This window comes from Protopterus annectens, chromosome 10.part0, assembly GCF_019279795.1.
Source record: "Protopterus annectens isolate FY-2018-M chromosome 10.part0, PAN1.0, whole genome shotgun sequence".
Taxonomy (NCBI): domain Eukaryota; kingdom Metazoa; phylum Chordata; order Ceratodontiformes; family Protopteridae; genus Protopterus; species Protopterus annectens.
In genome coordinates, this window is record NC_056744.1 from 546,482,831 (window position 1) to 546,497,549 (window position 14,719).

Genomic DNA, 14,719 nt, shown 5'->3' on the forward strand with positions numbered 1-14,719 from the left:
ACGTTTTAATTTCCAGTGGTGTTGAGATATCCCAGCCCCAGTGTCACATCACATCTTATGACAAGTAAAAGCCAAGACCTTTTCTGCCCTCCCCTCCACTTATTGACTCTGTACAATACACCATCTCCTACACTTAAGAGAGATTAAGGAATCCAAGGCTTGTGGCCAAATTGCAGGGGGGCAAGTAAACGGTATCTGTTACAGGAAACAAGTACCATCTGAAAGTGTTTAGAGTAATAACACATTCACAAAAATGACTGAAGTTTAACCACATGCCAACAAAAGTAATCAAAATAACCAAACCAGAAATGGATCAGCTCTTACAGATCAACACAGCATCTCAAGTGTCACTATACACATGCACTTGTACAATCTTATCACAATGCTCTTAATTGACCACATGTTAATAAGAAGGGAGCTGGGTTTAAGGTTCTCAAAAAAAATAAAATTCTGTTTTGATGAGATGAAATCTGGTAACTATACATATGATTTTTAAATGTAATTTCTACTCCTTACTGTGATTTCATTACAGTTTTGTAATGCTTCCTTACATATGCAAAATTCTGTGCATAGAACACCCAATAGTAAGTATAAGAAGAAATATAGGTTGCTCTGAATGAGTGCTCTAGCCTAAAATGCTAAATTCCATGAACAACCTGTGTTTTTCCAATCCTCAAACATTCCCAAATTGGAATTTACCTGCATTTTTCCAGGAAAAATGGGAAATTGGGGTCTCTACTAATAAGGTATCCTGAAAGAATAAAGTAAAACTTTAAGGAAAAACAGGCTAGTGGTAGAAAGCAAATATTTACAAAACTCAGCCTCATAAATTGGTCAACAATTTATATTTTTATACTAGTGTCACAGTAACAAATGACGGTGTGCTTTCTTTCCACTGCAGTCCATTGCTGATAGGTATAATACAAAGCAAAAGGCCACTTTCTCAGCATGGCAGGTTTTAATGACTAAAATTAAAGCCCAATACGATATTGCAGTTCAGGGTATCATATTAGTTGGCATTATGAGACCAATAAGCATAATGGAATGTAATCTGGATTAAAAAATAATCATCATTAATGTTCCAGGCCCTTCTCAGTATGGAGAACATCGATGTCTGTGCTGTAACTGAAACCTGGTTCAAGGCTCCTGAGAGCACCCCGGCACTATTAGGTTTTACCTCATATCATGCGTTCCGGCCCCAAAACCCGGACCACTCCACAAAAGGAGGGGGTGTATCCATATTCATAAAGGATACTCACACCTCCAGGTTGGTGGCAACGCATGAAGCTTCGGAAACCATCCAGGTGCAACTAACAATAGGCAAAACTGCTCTACAAATTGTAGCATGCTACAGGCCTCCCTCTCAAACTCAGGAACCCCACACAGCCTTCCTGAAGACACTGGAGGGTATAAATGTATCTCCAAACACCATCATATTGGGTGACTTCAACTACCCGAATATAGACTGGGAACATTACTCAAGCCCTAACTTTCTAGCCCAACGGTTCCTGGAGTTCATAAATTCAAATGTCATGGAACAGCTAGTCACTGTTCCCACGAGAGGAGAAAATATACTAGATCTCATTGTCACAAACATGGGGACAAAATGCTCCACACCGGAAGTATATCCCTCATTGGTGAGATCTGATCATAAACTAATCTCACTGGAAATCCACATCCGCCCCCACCCCAAACAAAAGACCATAGTGAAGAACTTCTCTAAAGCAAACTTCACACTACTCAAGACTGGTGTGGTATCCTTCAAGGCCCCTGAGTCAGAGGAAACCACAACCCAAGCTGCGGAAGCCCTTACAAATGCCTTCTATGAACACCTCCAGGACTGCATGGATCAGGCAATCCCAAATAAAACCAAGACTCTTTCCACAAAGGGCAAACGTCCAGTCTGGTGGACCCCAGCCATTAACAAACTTTACAATAAGAGGAGAAAGCTATTACATGATAGAACAAAATCCATAAAAGGGAAGTCACCCCTGATCATTATTAGTAAAAATTACGAGCACTCATAAAATCAACTAAGGCCAATTTTGAGAGAAAAATTGCCATGGATTCAAAGGACAATCATAAGGCCTTTTTCAGCTATGTTAGGAACCTGGGTGGAAACTCACAGATATGCTCAGAATTAGTCCAAAATGATACAAAAATCACTGAACCCACAGACATTGCCAACATACTGGCAGACAGGTTCAGTGCAAACTTCACCCCTCTCCCCTAAAGGAGAGATAACTATCCCAGCCGAGTGTAGCCTCCCGGACATCTCAAATGCGCAGGTGAAAGCTGCTCTCTCTAAAGCTAAAAACACAGCATCAATGGGACCGGATGGTGTCCCCGGCTGTGTGCTACACGAGCTAAATGAGGAATTAAACCCGCACATAAGGCAGCTGTTTAATCTCAGCCTTACCACAGGATACGTGCCCAAGGAGTGGCGACGGCAACTGTGGACCCACTCCACAAAGGTGGCGCCTCTACGGACCCTGGTAATTACCGCCCCATAAGCTTAACAAGTCTAGTCTGCAAAGCTATGGAGAGGATCATAATGGAGCTCATAAACAAAGATATAGGGGACTTGCAGACATTGGACCCGACCCAGTTTGGCTTTGTCAAGGGAAGATCATGCCTTTTGAACTTGGTCGACTTCTTGAAATAGTCACCAAGGCCATTGATGAGGGAAAGGCAGTCCATACAGCCTACCTTGACCTTGCAAGGCTTTCGACACAATACCCCACTCGGGTATTGTAGAAAAACTTACCAGCTTAAATGTAAACCCATATGTCACAAGATGGGTTGCAAACTGGCTTAAGGACAGAACCCACAGGGTTAGAGTTGCTGGCGCTGTGTCAGACTCCAAGCCGGTCACAAGTGGTGTCCCACAGGGCTCGGTCCTTGGCCCCTATTGTTTGGCATCTACTTCTCAGAAGTACAGGCCAACATGGGAGGACTTTGGCTGACAAAGTTTGCAGATGACTGCAAACTGGGCCATAGTGGAAAGTGCATCGGACACTGATATCCTTCAGAAGGGACTCACGGAAACAGATAGCTGGTGCCAGAGCCATGGCCTGAAGTTAAACGCCAAAAATGTATAGTCATACCCTTCGGGAAAAACAAGGTAACCCCAAGCTACCATATAGGTGGCAATCCACTAAGCACAGAAGAGGTTATCAGGGACTTGGGGACCCAGGTTGACAGTGGCCTTTCTTTTGACACTCACATTGCTAAAGTGGTTAGAAAGACCTTCTACATTGCCCACCTGATCATGAAGGGATTCACATCCAGATCTAGTGAGGTCATTGTTCCCTGTACTCTTCACTTATCAGACCAATGATCGAGTACAATGCCCCATTCGGGATGTATCTCACCCGACATCTGCAGCAATTGGAGAGACCCCAAAAGTTCCTCACCAAAAGGATAAAGGGACTCCAAAATCTGTCATATGCTGCCAGATTGAAGAAACTCCAGCTCTATTCAGTCGCATACCGTCTGCTCAGAGGTGACATGTGCCTGACATACAAGGCCATGTCCAACCCGGAATTAATGGACATGCTCCACCTCAAAAAATCCAAATCCACCAAAACCACTAGAGCAAGCGACTTAAACCTTAGCACGGATATAAATAGGACGTGCTGGAGGGATAGATTTATCACTCAGAGACTCCCTATGCTGTGGAATAAAATCCCGGTCCATGTGAGGCAGAGCACCTCGCTGACTCTGTTCAAGAGAAATCTAGACCTGTGGATGGGAGATCGTAGGTTTACCCCGGGAATCATCTCTGGGTCACTGCTGGACAGAGGCACAACAAACTAATGGGCACAGTATTTTTTCATATAAGGGGTGGCGTAAGCCACAATAATTTGGGCTAGGCTTATAAATGCCTTAGGGCAGATAGCCTAGTATAAACCTATGAACCTATGAACCTAAAAAAGCAAACTGAACTATACAATGCAGAGCCTAGTGGACACAATAACAATTTCCTGCATGATTTTAAATGTACAAAAAATGCAATACAAGGAAACTAACTGGTAGGAATATGTAGTGAACCACTTTGAAATATGATAAGAGTAGCAAGCTGTTTTTTCAGAACGGCTCCCCTTTAAGTAATGTATATTGATTATACCAACATAATCTGATATTTATTCTAAGTGAATGAAAATGTTGAAGACAATTATACAATCTTATCACACAGGTGCTAACTGACCAACGGAAGAAAAAGAACAAAATATTGATGATATACATTGAGAAGTTAATGAACTGAAATCATTTAGTGCAAACTGACCAAATAAATAAATAAATACATATGTGCCACTGGAACTATAAACAAGAAATCCAGAAAATGATGGAAGATGCTACCAAAAGGATTTATATGCTTACAAAAGGAACGCTAGGCATAAAATAAAATCCCAGTCTTCAAAGATTGCTGTCATAAATAATCAACAATCCTGAAGCTGATAAAACAGATTGGAGTCAAGATAAAATTTAAAGATAATGTTAGCATTAAATTAAGGCAGTCACTTAACTGCATAACTCTAGAAGTCAGTAATTTAATATGATAAAAAAAAAAAAAACAGCCGTCTTACTATGCATTTCAATAGCTGTCCATTTGAACAGCCAAAGACATAAGATATTAAATATGATAAAAAGACTCTAAATGAAAAGCCAGATGTAATGATTTTTTCTTCACCATGATAGGAGTGCATCTTCCAGAAATGGTGAATATATAAGTAGGAAATACTGCTTGAAGAAAAAAAAATAATATCCAGAGTGAAACTGTTTCAGTCCAACATATCAACACACAGACCACATCATAAAGGTATACCTCAAAGGCAGTACTTGATCCTTTATTCTTTTCTTTATACAATGACATACCTTGGGATTTTCCAAATGTTGCCTTTATACTATATGCTGATGATATGGTCTTTACTAGAGGAGGCAGTGATACAAAAGTTACCGCTTCCTCACTGTAGGACAATCTTAGCTTTATGTGGAATTTGCTAACCAATAACTGGCAAGTTATATACTCAAAGGACAGCTTCTTGTAGTATACCTTGTGAATACTTCACTACTAAGAACAATGATTCAATGATACCTTTGCATTATTTTAGACCAATGCCTTTCCTTCCATTTGATATGAAAACTCAAGTAAGGAACATGCTTATCTGATTCCAAATCACTTATCAAATTTCAAATGTATTCACACCTTAAGCTAAGTGAGTTATATTTATTTATTTTATTTTACATTTTTTTTATCTTGGTAGCAAACTGATCTCAACTGACGGTTTGCAGGTACTACCTAGTTTATAGCTATTAATGTGGTGCTTCCTAGAATAGAATATGGGTCCCCGTGATTGCTTCAGTATTACCATATAATACACCTCTATTGCAAGCATTGCAGAATAGGATAATCCTAAAGAACTCCACTGTACCATGCTAAGCAAAGGAAATTGATTTCCCATTTTAGCAAGAGTCACTTTTCCACCCAATATAAATACTTTCCACCTGTTACAGGAGGACTACTATACACCACTAAGTAATACACTGCATGTTAGGAATCAATTGCATACACTTCAAAATTCAGGTGTGTTTCAGTTTCTTAGCCCATCTCATAAACTACCTAAAACTGAAGCAGACTTTAATTGTACCAGCATGTTGGAATAACATACCAGAGAGTATAAGAGTATTTAATAACAACAATATTTTGCAAAAAATAAAATTCTTCTTAGCTGACAAGAATTAACACACATGTTTTAAGTGCACAGGTTAATCAAATGTGTGAGCTTTAAAACATAAACCAGAAAATGCAATATTGTCAAAACTAAGTAACCTGCTATAATGCACCTCACACTGTGTCTACTTATGGATAACCCTTCATAGCAACCCTTCAGTATGGCTCCACAAAAGGGGTGATAAGTTGTCCTAGTGACATCCAGGTAACTCCACATACTGGAAGCAAATTAGATTATATTGAAAAAGAACTGCGCAAACTGGATCCAAACAAAGCACAATGAGGTAACAGAATTAGTAACAATGACCTGAGAACACCTCAGCAAGAACTTACAGTACAATTATATCTATTATTCACTAGGTTATATAAATATGGGGAGAATCCTCAAGAGTGGAGACGTGCTTATTAAACCTGACTTCAAGGGAAAAGGGAGTAGGACCAATCCAGAGTCATAAAGACCCTTAAGTCTACTTTCATGTTGTAGAAAAATAATGGAGAAGGTAATATTAGATAAGTTATTGACAGAACTGGAGAGGGTAGGATTTGAAACCATATATCAGCATGCATATGTTGAAAACAGATCTAATACCACCTGTAACATGATGTTCTATAACAATATAATAACAGCCATGAATGACAAATTGTGCTGTGATGTAACTTATATAAATTTAACTTCAGCATTTGACAGGGTCATACACAAAACACTGATCAATAAATTAGTACAACTAGGTTCATAGGTAGGTTGACAAGCAGACTCAGCATAAGCAGCACTAAACATTTGCTCCCCTGTAGCTCTCAGCTCCTTGTAAAATCTACTCAACACTCAGCTGTATCTCTGAACTTTGCAGTACAAGAAATCTGGAAAAAGCCAAAATTTATTGGAGGGGGGGGGGAGAGACAAAAGCCCAAAAACCAGGGACATATTTTAAACATTACTTGTAAAATGTTGGAAAGTTGCTAGACTAAAATGCTGTGTTACTTCCATACATTTCACTGCGAAGTCTTGAACCCAGGACCCTGTTCAAAACAGTCAGAGCAACATACCACTATGCCAAATCAGCTGTTTTGTGAAAAAGAGGAAGACTGAAACTTAAATGTCTACCATTTAGTGAATTCAGTTCTCAACAAAGCTGTCAACCTCTTAGCACAAAACACCTGAACAAAGCCAATAATCGGGGAATACAGCCACTAAACATATTCAGTGAATTCAGTTCTCACCATAGCTTTAAACCTCTTAGCAAAACAACCTGGACAAAGCCAGTAATGGGGGAATACAGCCTCCAAACATATTCAGTGAACTCAGTTCTTACCATAGCTCTCAACCTTAGCACAAAAAACCTGGACGAAGCCAATAATGGGGAATACAGTCCCAAAATAGGGACACATTTCAAATATCTATCTTATAAACTTAGAAAATTGCTAGAATAAAAGGTTTTGTGTTACCATATACTTTCTGGAGAATATGAAGTCTGAAATTCAAATCCTTGTCATTTTTATTTAACATTTGTTAACCAGGAAAGTCTGACTTAGAACAAAAGCCAGTTTTCAGCAGAGGCCCACAGAGAAACACTCCAGACACATATCTTTGTAAAATGGGAGGACACCAGAGCACCCAAAGGAAACCCTCAAACACAGAGAGGACACTCAGACTCCACACAGAAGGCACCCCAGCCAAGACTCAAACCAGAGAACCTGTAGCTGTCAGACAACAATGCTATCACTGTACACTGCACCACTGACTGTATAAAGACACAAAAATACAGAAACCACAGATTTTATGAGGAACAGAACAGAACAAATATGAGGCAAAAATCTGCAAATGGTGGTGGGTAGGGAATTCAGGCTCTTGCCTCCTGGGCCCAAGGTACAGGGTTCAAGCCTGTGGTATTCTCTACCCACCACCATATAGCACCTGCAAACGTCCACGATGGGAGCAAGTCCTTCCCGCGAGAGCAGAGCAAGCTGGGTGCTACCCAGCCTGCGGACGTTGCAGTCTGAATCCCCTTCCAGTCTATGCAGTTGTAACTGCATAGACTTCTGGGATAGTGCTGCTGAATGCTCTCTTGCTAATCCGGACTGCTGGTGAGACAGTCTGGATTCTGTGTGCATGCTCCAGACTGGTTCACCAGCAGTCCGGAAATGCCACGAGTGTGCATGTGCGATGTTCTGTGACTCACGTTTTGTTTTTTTATTAGTTTTTATTTTCTTATTAGTTTTTACTTTATTTTCTTTTTTGTTTTACAGCTGGGGGGGCTGCAGTCCTGCAGTCCAATAGCATGAGCCGCCTCTGGTACTGGCTCAAAATGACAGCTCTTACAATGATTGCTCTTCTGCTCTGGGCATGGAAGACAATCCTCTTTGACATCCCACTTAACCTGGCTTTATATGAGCAAAAGTTCTGGCAAATATACCAAAGTGAGTCCTCAGGAAAAGAACTATAAGCATATCTGTCTATTTTTTCAAATGTTTATGCTGTAACATGAAAAGGGACATCACCAGCTTTCTTTTCCTTTTCTTTCTCCACTTTTTCACATTCTTTAGGCAGTCCAAGGACTTCTCTTCTGTATTAGATGGTGTGTGGTGGTATAATATAATGGACAAGTGGATTGTGTTGTTACTGGAGCTTGTGTATAACAACAGAATAGGATACAAGCTTTTGCTAAGACTTATGTGTCTTGTATTAAACTTAAGATATATTTTTCTTGCTCTCTAATACACTATTTTAATTGTTAGGATTTTCTTCTCTGCTTTTGCCCTCTCTTTTTAGTGTAAATTGAATATCAATTGATGATTGTTATGTCATAAGGCTAATAATGTAATGTACATCTTGTCTACTAATTATATTTCTTTGTTTTTGCAATCTATTATACTGCATCAAATCAGCCAAAAAATGCTGTTTTTAAAAATATCTAATAATGAATATTTAACAGATTGCATTATCTTAGGTAGTTGCTAATTCATCTGTAAATAACTTAGGCTGTTGGACAATATTTTCTTTATTGTAAATAAACTTAGTATATTTAAATAATAAGCCTTTATTTGTAAAATATGCTGGCCCTTCATTGTTAAACTCCATTTCGGGGAACTGTTTATCTGCATTTATTTTTTAATTTCTTACCTCAACTAATATATTTTCTTGTTGCTGAAAAACAGTTTGAAGTTGTTCTGTCTAAGCTATCTGATTAAACTGAATACATGGACTCCTATCATTTGAAACTCATTTGACTGAAACTCAAATTGTTGAACTTATTTGACTAAATTGCAATCAATAGAAAACATTTTACATACCAAAATGCAGTCTAAAGACAATAATGTATTTGCAACAAATTTAGGTGTGCAATGTGACAGGCGGCACTGCCGATCCACACATAATCTTCTGGACTCACTTTCCTAGTAACTCATATGATCAGAAAATAACGACCACATACTGCCTATTCACTTCTTCACTTGTCTATCAATTGTGATTCAGTCAAACGAATTTTCATTCAAATGTGTTGTCAGTCAGATGAGTTCAGTCATTTGAGTTTCAGTCAAATCAGTGTTAATCAAATGATAGAAATCCAAATATATTGCAATCTGTCAAGACAATGCTTTGTAGCATTCTAGTGAACAATGTAAAACTTTATTTCATGGGTGCCAGTCTTGTTTGTGAAACACTAGTGATTGAATGTCATTTCTGTGATCACTAGTATGTGATCGGCCATCTTTTCAGCAGAAAGACAAACTGACAGTATACCAGGGATTTCTCTTTTCTCATGTTGATATGACCTCAAAGCGTACATATATAAGTAGCTTGAGTGTGTAGATGGAGAGGTGCAGTGTTTTTTTTTTTATGTGAATTTTATTCCTGATTGCTGTTCACATTCCGGACATTTTGGCTATTTGTGATCACACTTTTGTGAGGTGACCACAAACAATAAACACACTTTTGTCAGAGAGCCCAGTTCACTCTGTATTTGCATGTTGTAGATGTTTCTTTATACTAGACAAGATGAAATGTGTTTCTGTGTCTGCTGTGTTCTATTGTAATGTATCTTCCATTCTCTTGTTATACATATGTGTTGTTTTCTGCTTTAAGGTTTAAGTCATGGCAGAAAAAGGTCTTCTGACCAGCTTACTAACCCAGTTGTCAAATGTAAACTAACAAAATAAATAAGCAAATTCTACATCGGTAAAAAATATAGGCTACCTGTTGTGGAGTAGATCACCTTACAGACTCTCCAAACGCATTGGAGTGGCTGGTTTTCCCTGGGACTAACTAGTTAAAATAAAAAGAAAAATGTGCTTGTTCAAAGTAATCCAGTGTTGTGTTCATGTAGGTATTTTGCAGTTAGACACCTAACCAGAGAGAACATATACATTTTCAAAATCAAGCAATAAAAACACAGAGCAAGCCTTCTTTGAGCTTTAAGTTGTCCAATTTATTCAAAGTAATGAGCACTTTTGTCTATCAGACTTCATCAGATGCAACGTTATTTCCTGACTACTTTTTGAGGAAGAAACATTGTGATAGATGAAAGTCCTCATTACTTTGAATAAACTGGATAACTTAAAGCTCAAAGACGGATTGCTTCATGTTTTTATTGCTTGATTTTGAGAATGTGTATATTCTGCTCAGGTTACCTATCTGCCTGCAGAATGTCTACAAGTTCTACATCAAAAAATTTAACCCGGTGAGTGGAGTCTTCATGGAAATGGACTCAGGGAAGTATAGATATGCCACAATTACTAAAAACGTTTTTAAATGAAATTAATGCTATGATGAAAATAGCAGTTGTACCATATTTTGAACTGCCCACCATTTAGTTGTAGGCAGGAGTGAAGTGTGTTCAAACTTAAAAAATATTACTGTAACACAGGCAAATTGCAGTATTTTTCATGTTTTAATTGTAATAAAATTAGTTATAAGGCATTTGTAAATTATATTAATGAATGTAAAAAAGTATCAGAAGTACCACACTAACAGTTGGTATTATTTGATGCTGCATAATCTGACTTTTTAAGGTTAGCTAACACTTACCTGGTTGATGATGAAGATAGTCATTTTATGGAAGAGGCTTCCTGCTTTATAATTATAAAATTATATTAATTTGATTTATTAAATTGATTGATTGTCATCAGCCTCTTCCAAGTTCTTAAAAATATATACCCATGTTGAGCTACATCTTTTGTCTGGTAGAACAAGTATTTATTTTATTTTGAATTTGTTATCTATGGCAGAGCAGTGATCCACTGGATCTATTTCTGTCTCAGCCTGGGGAAACCACAATGGATACATGTCATTATATACAGAGTGAATGACAAAATGCAATATATATGCAGATATATACAAAGTGAATATCATAATTGGATTGAGGGTATACATGTGATAGATACATGTCATTATATACAGAGTGTCTGAAAAACACAATATATTCATGTATTATATACAGACTGGAGATCAGAAATAGCATGCTGCAAGAATCTAACTCAAAAATAGAGTCAGACCGCTGTATAGGTTCATAGGTTCATAGGTTCATACTAGGCTATCTGCCCTAGGGCATTTATAAGCCTAGCCAGAATGTGTTTGGCTTTCGCCACCCATTTTAAATTTATTTTGCTATGCCCTTTTTCGAGGTTAGTATACTGTGCATCTGTCTAACAGTGACACAGAAGTGATACCCGGGGTAAACCTACGATCTCCCATCCACTCATCAAGATTCCTCTTGAAGAGAGTCAATGAGGGACTCTGCCTAACCTGGACTGGGATTTTATTCCAGAGTGAAGGGAGCCTCTGGGTTATGAATCTGTCCCTCCAGCATGTCCTATTTATTTCAGTGCTGAGGTTCAAGTCTCTCGAGCGTAGCTCGATGGGATTTGGATTTTCTGAGGTGCAGCATGTCCATTAATTCCGGGTTGGACATGGCTTTATACGTCAGGCACAGATCGCCTCTGAACAGGCGGTATGCCACTGAGTAGAGCTGGAGTTTCTTTAACCGGGCAGCATATGGCATCTGTTTGAGCCCTTTGATCCTCTTGGTGAGGTACTTTTGGGGTCTTTCCAGTTGCTGCAGGTGTCTGGTAAGGTACATCCCAAAAGGGGCATTGTACTCAATTATGGGCCTGATGAGGGATGAGTAAAGAGGCACGATGACCTCCCTGATCTAGATGTGAATCCCTTCATGATTAGGTGGGCTATATAAAATGTTTTTCTAACCACTTTGGCCACGTGGTTGTCAAATGAGAGATTGCTATCAACTTGGGTCCCCAGGTCCCTAATTGCTTCTTCTGTACTTAATGGATTACCACCTATGTGGTAATTTGTGGGCACTTTGTTTTTGCCAAAGGGGATGACTATACACTTTTTGGCATTTAGCTTGAGGCCATGGCTCTGGCACCAGTTGTCTGTTTCTATGAGGCCCTTTTGGAGGATGCTTGTGTCGGCTGGAGAGTCGATTATGGCGCCCAGTTTTCAGTCATCTGCGAACTTGGTCAGCCACAGTCCTTCCGTGTTGGCCTGTACCTCCAAGAAATATATACCGAACAAGATAGGTCCCAGGACTGAGCCTTGTGGGACACCACTTGTAACTGGTTTGGAGTCTGACATGGCTCCAGCAATTCTAACCATGTGGGTTCTGTCCTTGAGCCAGTTTGCAATCCATCTAGTGACATAGGGGTTTATATTTAAGCTGGTGAGCTTATCTATAATGCCCGAGTAGGGTATTGTATCGAAGGCTTTTGCGAGGTCCAGGTAGGCTGTGTGGACCACCTTCCCCTCGTCAATGGCCTTGGTGACTGTTTCAAAGAAATCAACCAGGTTTAAGAGGCAGGATCTGCCCTTAACAAAGCCGAACTGGGTAGGATCCAGTGTCTGTAGGTCCCCAATATCTTTATTTATGAGGTCCATGATGATCCTTTCCATAGCTTTGCAGACCAAGCTAGTCAGGCTTATGGGGCGATAGTTTCCAGGATCCGTTGAGGCACCACCTTTATGGAGAGGGACCACTGTTGCTGTACGCCACTCTTTGGGCACATATCCTGTAGTAAGGCTGAGATTGAATGGTAGTTTTATGCTTGGGTTTAGCTCTTCTTGGAGTTCATGTAGGACGCAGCCCGGGACACCGTCTGGTCCCATTGATGCTGTGTTTTTTGCTTTGGAGAGGGCGGCTCTTACCTGAGCATCTGAGATGTCAGGGGGGCAGCACTCTGCTGGGATAGATATTTGCCCTTTTGGTGGGGAGGGGGGGGAGAAGTTTGCGCTGAACCTGTCAGCTAGGATGTTGGCAATGTCTGTGGGTTCAGTGTATTTTTTGTCATTTTGGACTAATTCTGAGCATATCTGGGAATTACCACCCAGGTTTCTAACATAACTAAAGAAAGCCTTGTGATTATCCTTAGTGTCCTGTGCAGTTTTTCTCTTGAAGCTGGCCTTAGAAAATTTTATGAGTGCCCGTAGTTTTTTGCTAATACTGATCAGTGATGCCTTCCCTTTTTGGGATTTTGCTCTATCATTTAGTAGCTTCCTCCTTCTATTGTATAGTTTGTTTATGGCTGGGGTCCACCAGACAGGACGTCTGCCTTTGGAGGATTGGGTCTTGGTTTTATTTGGGATTGCATGATCCATGCATTCCTGAAGGTGTTCATAGAATGCGTTTATAAAGGATTCTGCGGTCTGGGCCGTATTTTCCACAGGCCCGGGGGCTTTGAAGGATTCCACCTCGGTTTTGAGGAGTGTGAAATTTGCTTTAGAGAAGTTTTTCACTGTGGTTTTCTGGGCAGGGGGTGGGGTCGGGATGTGAATATCCAGTGAGATTAGTTTATGGTCTGATCTTACCAGTGAGGGATACACTTCTGGTCTGGAGCATAGAGTCCCCATGTTGGTGATGATCAGGTCCAGTATGTTTTCCCCTCTTGTGGGAGTGGTAACAAGTTGTTCCATAGCATTTGAGTTTATAAATTCTAGGAACCTTTGGGCTAGGGTGTTGGAGCTAGAGTAATGCTCCCAGTCTATGTTTGGGTAGTTGAAGTTGCCCAATATAATGGTGTTCGGAGAGACCTTCATATTTTCCAGTGTTCTCAGAAAGGCCGAGTGGGATTCCTGGGTTTGGGAAGGTGGTCTGTAGCAGGTTATAAACTGGAAGGCAGTTTTACCCACTGTTAGTTGCACATGGATAGTCTCTGATGCTTCGTGCTTTGCCACCAACCTGGAGGTGTGGGTATCTTTGATGAATATCGATACTCTCCCTCCTTTTGTGGTTCGGTCCAAGTTTTGGGGCCGAAAAGCATGGTATGAGGTATAACCTGGTAGTGCTGGGGTGCCCTCGGGAGCCCTGAACCAGGTTTCTGTTACTGCACAGATATCGATGTTCTCCATGCTAAGGAGAGTTTTGAGTGCGTGCATCTTGAGGTTTAGACTTCTGGCGTTGAGTAGCATTACTCTTAGTTTCTTATCCCTTGTGATACCTATGGAGGTGGGTTTGTCTTTTGAGCCTTGCCTAAAAAAGGCACTATGGGGGTAGCAAGAGCCTTTGCCAATATCCAAAAGCCCAGGGGTGACAGGTGCAAGCCGTCCCTAGCGAAGCATTGTGGCTTGTCGAGCATATCATCCCAAGCTGACAGGCATTGGATCCCCTTTGAATGACACCAGTACTTAAGCCAATTGTTGAAATTGATCATCTTGTCTTCATATTGTGGCATCATTCTTGGTGAGGGTAAGATGCTACTCAAGGTCAGGGTCATACCGGCCTGGGCTACATGCTCAGAGAGCTCCTTTATGTCTCTTTTCATGTAGTCCAGGGAGGTACGTCTCAGGTCATTCACACCAGCATGGACAATGACGGAGTCATATTTGTACTTGCCTTGGAGTGACCTGAGTGCTTGTGTTATGTGGCGGATCCTAGCACCCGACAGGCTGCTCACCGTGACCCTCTCCTTGTTCAGCCTGGTGAGCGGGACGTCAGTGTACCTGATGATAGAGTCACCTATTACAAGTGTATCAGGTGTGTT